The sequence below is a fragment of the Fukomys damarensis genome, unplaced genomic scaffold (assembly GCF_012274545.1).
Source record: "Fukomys damarensis isolate Sample0158 unplaced genomic scaffold, DMR_v1.0_HiC HiC_scaffold_10, whole genome shotgun sequence".
Classification (NCBI taxonomy): Eukaryota; Metazoa; Chordata; class Mammalia; order Rodentia; family Bathyergidae; genus Fukomys; species Fukomys damarensis.
In genome coordinates this window covers 11,854,274-11,861,762 of record NW_022900922.1, presented here as the reverse complement: position 1 = coordinate 11,861,762, position 7,489 = coordinate 11,854,274, and the positions used below count along the sequence as shown (strand labels likewise).

Here is a 7,489-nt window from a genome sequence, read left to right as displayed (position 1 = left end):
TGGTATTTATTAATTTCTGTTAAAATCCTTCTATGGTTTTGTTTTGTTTTGTTTTTTTAGACAGGGTCTCACTCTGTAGTTCAGGCTGGCCTTGAACCTTTCAGCAATCCTCTTGCTTCAGCCTCCCAGTGCTGGGATTACAGGCCTGTACCACCATCTCTAGCTATTTGGTTTGGAGTGCAGGGCGTCTTGTGTGTGCTTTACTAAAATCCAGCCTTATATATTTCACATCTTTAAATTGAAAACGATGTGTTTTTTTTTTCAATTTCTGATTGCTGCTAGCTTGTGCAATTGAGTTCTGTATATTATTAGTCTCGTGTTCGTGACTGCTAACATTCACGTATTAGTTCTAAAAGACTCCGGATTTCCTAGGATATTCTACACAGTTACACTGTCTGTGTGGAAAAGACAGTTTTATTCCTTACTTTCCAGTATAGGATAACTTCTATTTTTTTCCTGCTCACGTGCTTATTAAAGTCTGTAGCACGGTGTGGAGTAAAAGTGGGGGCACCAAATGTGCACCCTAATTTGAAGTGTCACAGCTGTTCTGTAGTTTTGCATGTGGGAAGTCTTACCTGTTTTCTGTTAAATTCACCCCTATTTCACACCTGTAAAGTGAAAGCAGCATTTGTTTTGTTTTGTTTTGTTTTTCACTTTTCAATTGTTGCTGGAATGTGCAATCAAGTAATGGAGTACTACTTCTGTATCATCATAAAACCCAGAAATCATAAGCTGAGACATCCCGAGTTGAGGCTGTGTTTGTAAGGGAGGGCAGCCTAGAGGGTGAAAAGTAAATAGGATTAAAATTCAACCTTTTCCTGTAGGCATGGTGGTGTGTGCCTGTAATCCCAACACTCTGGGAGGCTGAGGCAGGAGGATCACAAGTTCAAGTCCAGCCTGGGCAATGTAGCAACTTATCTGAGAACCTGCCTCAAAATAAAAAATTTAAAAAAGGTCTAAGCCGGGCGTGGTGGCACATGCCTGTAATCCCAGCACTCGGGAGGCTGAGGCAGGAGGATCACTGTGAGTTCGAGACCAGCCTGGGCTACATAGTGAGTTCCAGGTCAGTCTCAACTACATAGTGAGACCCTGTCTCAAAAAAAAAAAAAAAAAAGGTCTGGGGATATAGCTCAGTGTGAAGGCCCTGAATTCAATCTCCAGTATTAAAAACAAAAACCCCCAATAAAACCTAGCCCTTTATGTTTGATAGCAGATTTGAAAAATGCTCCAGTAGGGGGCAAGTATCTAACCAATGGCTCATTAAATTTATATTTTTGTGTTTCTTCTAACAAAGGATTTTCAAGATTGACTATATATACACATATATATCAAAGAACAAAATATAACATTTCTACGGTTAAATTCATCGAATTTATCCATGTTGTGCAAAAACGAAAGTATCCAGCAGATGGCGCCAAAGCCCATCTTTTCTGCACCTCCCTGTGATCTGCAGTTTCAATGTCTGCCCACACCTCGTAGGAGCCAGGGCAGAAAATTCCAGCAAAATGTTTATGGGAAAGTACCACCCAGAATTGTAGCCCTGGGAAGTATCAGCAGCAGCCAGCTTTCCAGGTTCTTCATAGTTTTGGATTTGAGCCAGTTCGATTTTGAAGAAATGGCCCCCGCAGGCCCGAGGGTCAGACTCCTTTCATCTGCCACCTCCATCTTTGCCGCTGACCCCCATGGAGGTGGCAGCCCAGACCTTCTGGGACTCTGGGACACAGAGAATCCTCAGCTTGGCCTTAGACCGTGGAGCAGGAGATGCTGAGGGCCCAAGACCGGCCGTGGCTCTTCCCCAGGCCTTACGTGGGGTGCAGATGTCCCCGAGGCTCTCCCAGGCCAGAGAAGAGCACTGACAGGCGAGGAGACGGGAGAAGGAGCAACCGGGTCAGACGCCTCCGTGGAGTCTCAGGGCCCACACGGTGCAGGCCGGGAGAGGTGCCTGGCCTCCGGGAGTGAACTTCAGGTGGAGAGAAAGTCACTGGGGCGGGGGAGGCAGCCTGTGTGAGCCTTGGAGTGGATCCCGAGGGTCTGTGTTCAGTGACGTCACAGTCAGAGGTGTCACCTCGGCCATGGTAGGAATATTCACGGGAGAAGTCAGCAGACGCTGCGAGTCAGGGTTCCGAGCAGCCCCCCCCACCCCAGTGTTGGAGATTAAACATTTACCAGCACAGTACAAACTGCTCAAGTGAAGGTGGAGCAGTTGTTATGACTTTGTGGTCAAGGTCAGACTCTCTCTCCGTTTCAGCCTCAGCTCCAACCTGATAAGTATAAGGAGGGTGGGCACTGGTGATTGAACCAGGGCTTTTGTGACCCCCAGCCCCTTTTAATTTTTTATTTTAAAACAAGTTCTCTAAATCACTAAATCCTACTGCCTCAGCCTCCCAGAGTGCTGGGATTATAGGTGTACACCACCACACCCAGCACCCCTCTTCTCCGGCATGAGACTAACACTAGTAACTGCCCTGGTTATTTAGAGTGCCCAGGAGATGGGCTCGTAAAAATGCTGTGCTAAATCATAATGGATTTACCAAGGTAACAGCTCCTTGGACAATTATGAGAACGGAGCCCGCCCAATCCCAGTTTTATGGGGAATACTTGAGATTATTGTACACAGCTAAACCAGTTAGAAAAGACTATATGGCAGTTAGGCAGGGCTGGGCTCTCAGCACGGAAGACAATTGTGGCCTGAGGCTCATCTACTCGAGGCCAGGATTCAAAAAAGAAACAACTACACCCTCATACTCCCCTGGGAAGTAACAGCAGCTATTGAGATTCTAATAGGGCATCAGTCACCTGGGTGGGGACCAAAACCTCCGCAGCCCCTTCCTTCCAGCAATCCTTGTTCATTCCTTGCTACATGACTAGCTTCCCCATTTGATCCTCATTTAATCAATATTACGTAAGTGACTATGCTTGTAATTTGTTTGTTTGTTTGTACCTGGGATCGAACCCAGGACCTTGCACTTGCCAGACAGGTGCAGTGCCGCTGAGCTACATCCCCAGCCTTACTTGCTGTAATCTTATTGGTTGATCATAGTTTTGTTCCTCCCTGTGATTTCCCATTGGATCAATATCACCCAAGTGACTATACTTGTAATCTTATTACTTAGCTATAATTTTGCTTCACCTTGTACCTACCCCACCTCCTGGCTTTACTCAATAAAACGCCTTTCAGGAGCAGGGTGGGCGAGCAACCCACTTTCCAGTCCCCATTTTTTCTTTTTCAGACGGAAGCTTTTTTTCCTCTCAATAAATTCTTCCTACTCCTAACCCCCATTTTTCCTGGAATTCACTCTTGGATTGTAGAGAACACGCTCACCATTTTAGATACCTACCAGGTTTCCTTTGGCTTATCTGGAAGTCCTGTGTCACAGGCCCTATAGCAAGATGATGTGTATTTGCTTATTTTTCCATTTATTTAAAATGCTTATGGGTGTTCCCAGTTTACTAGGTGCTGTGGAGGTTGGGCGGCCGCTCCTGGGCCCTTTTGTGGAGGCTCACGCCAAAAAGAGATGGTTGTTTTTCTCAAACTTCCTCTTCTGTGGTATGAACGCATTCAGGCTTGGCTCTAACTCCCCCTGCTAGGAGGGTTACACTCTGGCACTTTCCTTATTTTAGATCATAATCACTGACAAGAAAATGTCCTTGCCATATTTCACCAGCTGCCAAAAAGGTAATAAAAGATGCACAACATTATACAAGGAATGGTAAGAAATATGGTGACTATGTAAGCTAGATGATTTATTGCAATAAGAGACACATTGCCGGGCTGGGGATTTAGCTCGGTGGTTCTGGAGCCTGACTTGCAAGTGCAAGGACCAGAGTTCGATCCCCAGTACCAAAAAATAAAAAACCACACAAAAAAAGATACATTGCCAAGAACAAATCTGAAGCAAGAGGGAGGACTTGAGGGGCTGATGACAATAGTCTTTTACTGCAACACATTTTCAAATTTAAAGTCACCATATTTTTTGATCTCCTGGCCCCGATCAATCACTTACAGCGATTTCTATCATATAAAAGCATTACAAGCCAGGCGTGGTGGCGCACACCTGTAATCCCAGCACTCGGGAGGCTGAGGCAGGAGGATCGCTGTGAGTTCGAGACCAGCCTGGGCTACATAGTGAGTTCCAGGTCAGTCTCAACTACGTCGTGAGACCCTGTCCCTAAAAAACAAACAAACAAACAAAAAAGCATTACAGTGCCCTCAATCCACCTGATTCACCAGATCTGGCACCATGTGATTTCTGGCTCTTCTCCAAAGTCAAAATGACCGTGAAAGGGCAAAATTTTTTTTTATTTTGATATCTATCTACCTATCTATCTATAGGTGTCTAGATAGATAGGTAGATAGATAGATAGATAGATATTTTTTGTACCAGGTATCAAATTCAGGACCTTACACTTGCGAGGAAGCCTGTGGCACCACTGAGCTACATCCCTGACCTGTTTTGCTATTTTTTGTATTTTAATTTTTATCAGTACGTATTTATCGTGCATAGTACATGCCTGTGGCCTTCCCTTCCCCTTTGTACCCTTCTTCTCTTTCTCTTTTCTTCTTTTTTCCTCTGGTACTGGGGATTGAACCCAGGGTCTTTGCGCTGAGCTATATCCCGAGCCCTTTTGTACATTTTTATTTAAGGCAGGGTCTCCGTCTCGCTAAGTCCCTTGGCTGGGCTTGGACTCGTGACCCCTCCTGCCTTAACTTTCACCTCCTCCTCCTCCTAGAGGTCTGGGGTTATAGCCGTGTGCCGCCGCACCTGGCTATTTATTTTTCTTCATTTGACATTCACTAAAGTGTGAGTATGTGTGTTTCTTGCACGTGTGCTCTGTCACATAACCCAGAGGACTTACTCTCTGGGCCTTGGTGTTTCTACCGCTGAGTAGAGGCTTTCTCGACTCCCCCGGAATCTCTGTTTGCTGAAAGCCGCTTGGGAAACCGGAAGCCCTTTCTGCTGACCAGCACAGACTCCCGTCTGCCAAGTTGTCTGAGAGCAAGTGGAGTTGTGGCCGGAGGCTGTGACAGAAATCACTGCCCAAGACATGGAGCCTTGGGCAAATCCAAGGGACAGAGCCGAGTGTCAGAGCAAGTGCCTGTGTCGCCTGTTTGTGATGGAGCTGCTTCTGTGACACTCTGCTTGGGCCACCCCTGGGGACAGTTTAGCTTACACGTGGCTTCCCAGAGACGTGTCTGTCATGAGGCCTATAATAGCACACACATGTAGTAGAGGAGTTGCTTCCAGACTCTTCTCTGTGCACAGGACAAGGCGTGCAGCGGGAGTACTGAACAAGCCCCAGCGCCAAGGCACATGGAATTTAGTTTTTCTGGTACTGGGGATTGAACTCAGGACCTTGGGCTTACGAGGCAGGCCCAGTGCCACTGAACTACATCCCCAGCCCAGAATTTAGATTTTTCTTAGCAGCCTCCTCTGAAAAAGTAATAAGAAGCGTAATCAATAATGCAAGACACGCTTCATCATTTTAACCATGTAATCACTCTTCAGAATGATTATTGAGGTGAATTACATCCCTTTGTCCCTACCATGCCTCCGGACTCCAGAAGGCACCATGGTTCCTGCTTGCTGTTTTAGGCGCAGGGCCTGGGGCCTGCAGCCACCCTGTCAGGCAGCTCAGATCTGGCTGTGTCCACACAGCCTGCCAAAGTCACAGGATGGGAGGAGGGTCGGTGCACCTGGGCTTCTGAGGGGATTTAATCTTAGGGGTTAAAATGTCCACCGGGCAGCTGGGCATGGTGCTGCACACTTGTAATCCCTGCACCCTGGGAGGCTGGGGGGCGGGAGGATCCCAAGTTCAAGCCCAGCTCCAGTGACTTAGTGTGAACCTGTCTCAAAATAAAAAAGAAAGGGGGCTGGGGATTTAGCTCAGTGGTTCCGCCGCCTGCCTTGCAAGCGCAAGGTCCCGAGTTTGATCCCCAGTACCAAAAAAATAAATAAACAAAAAATAAAGAAAGGGGCTGGGAATGTAGCTCAGTGCGAAGGCTTCAGTACCCTGCATGCTCCTACACACACGAAGCAGATGCTGGCTCAACAGGACTGGATGGAAAGCGTGAAAATCCCTTGTGCCCCGGCGCCGTTGGTGAGTGTGACTATTTGGTGCGTGATTCAGCACCCCCACAGCGCTGTGAGATGAGCAAGAGCAAGCTGTGTCACCCTGACTCAGCTTCCTCCTGTCCCTCCTTCCCTCCTCCCCTGCCTTCGTCCTTCCTTTTGCAGTGTCGAAGATGGAACCTAGGGCCTTGTGCATGTGAGGCGAGTACTCTGCCACTGAGCTACATCCCTGACCCCTTCCTTATATTTTGAGACAGGATCCTGCTAAATTGCTCAGCTGCCCAAGCTGGCCTCCGACTTGTGATCCTCCTGCCTCAGCCTCCTGAGTAGCTGGGACGAGAGGCATGGGCCAAGTCGGGGTGGAGTCTGTGCAGTGAAGGGATGGCCCTGGGCATGGCTTGTGAGTGGGAGGGAGGGAGGCTGCTGGTTCTTCCTCTTATTCCTAGATGAGGCTCCCAGAAGGCAGGTCATGGCACCCCGTCTTGGCGGAGTGCTTCTCCCACTCACTGATCTGATAGCCTTGTGCTCTCTTCCATCTCCTGCCTCTCAGAACTGCCCGTGAGGTCTCCAGGCCAACGGCATCGCGCACCCCCAGAGGACCTCACCCGACACTGGCTCCTGCGCTGTGCCCCCCGAGCCCTGGGCAGAGAGGCATCCTGTTAACCTTAGTAACTGCACATCCAATCCTTGGGGCACTGTTAGGCACACCAGGGAGTTTCATCCTCTGAGGACCTCTTCCCTCCAAGGTTTCCCTGCCCCTCTCTCCTGGGTGTCTGCCTACCTCCAGTCCGAGCTCCAGCTCTTGTCTCCTGGCTCAGCAACTTGTACCCATCCCGGGCTGCCCCAAATTCCTCCTGGCTGGTTTCCCTTCCCCCGGCCTTGCCCACTTGATCAGTGCCATCTTTCTAACAGGGAATTCTGACTTTGCCCTCAAATTTGAAAGTGGCCCAAAGTTAGAAAACAAGCAAACAAAGAAGCAGCCTCCCTGGGTAGATACAGAACCTTCTTTGTGATCTGGCTGCTGGTGACCTCTGACGTTATCTTTTGCCCCTTTCCAGTCTGCGTTGTAGAACTGCGCGTAGCTCCACGGCGGAGAACCGGGCCGCCCACACCTCCCCATCTCTGCGCATGTTCTCCTGTTTTCCATAGCTCAGGTCGCAGCGGCTCGATTGCCCGTCTGTGCCCTGTGACCTGGCCAGCTGCTTGCCGGAGGACAGGGCCTTGATGGCCCTCTGTAGTTCTCAGCATTCGGTGTGATAACTTACAGTTGGATGAAAAGTAAATAAGTATGAGCAACTCCAGAAGGGGCTGGTCTTTGTGGAAAGGAAATCAGTAGGGGAACGGTGTGAACTGAGCTCAGGTCTTAGGGGGTCCTGACCCTTCCCGCCCTGCGGAAGGCCTCTCGGCCAAGGGGTCCC

General features: G+C 48.8%; 1 long non-coding RNA gene across 1 annotated transcript; it reads right to left on the bottom strand.

Annotated features, from left to right (window-relative positions):
* Window positions 1-1,382: 1,382 nt before the first annotated feature.
* LOC104860743 lies at window positions 1,383-7,489 on the bottom strand. Its single transcript, XR_779790.1, has 3 exons — window positions 6,853-7,489; window positions 3,339-3,665; window positions 1,383-2,261 (listed from the first exon to the last, which is right to left on the bottom strand). It is a non-coding gene; the product is annotated as an uncharacterized LOC104860743 (long non-coding RNA).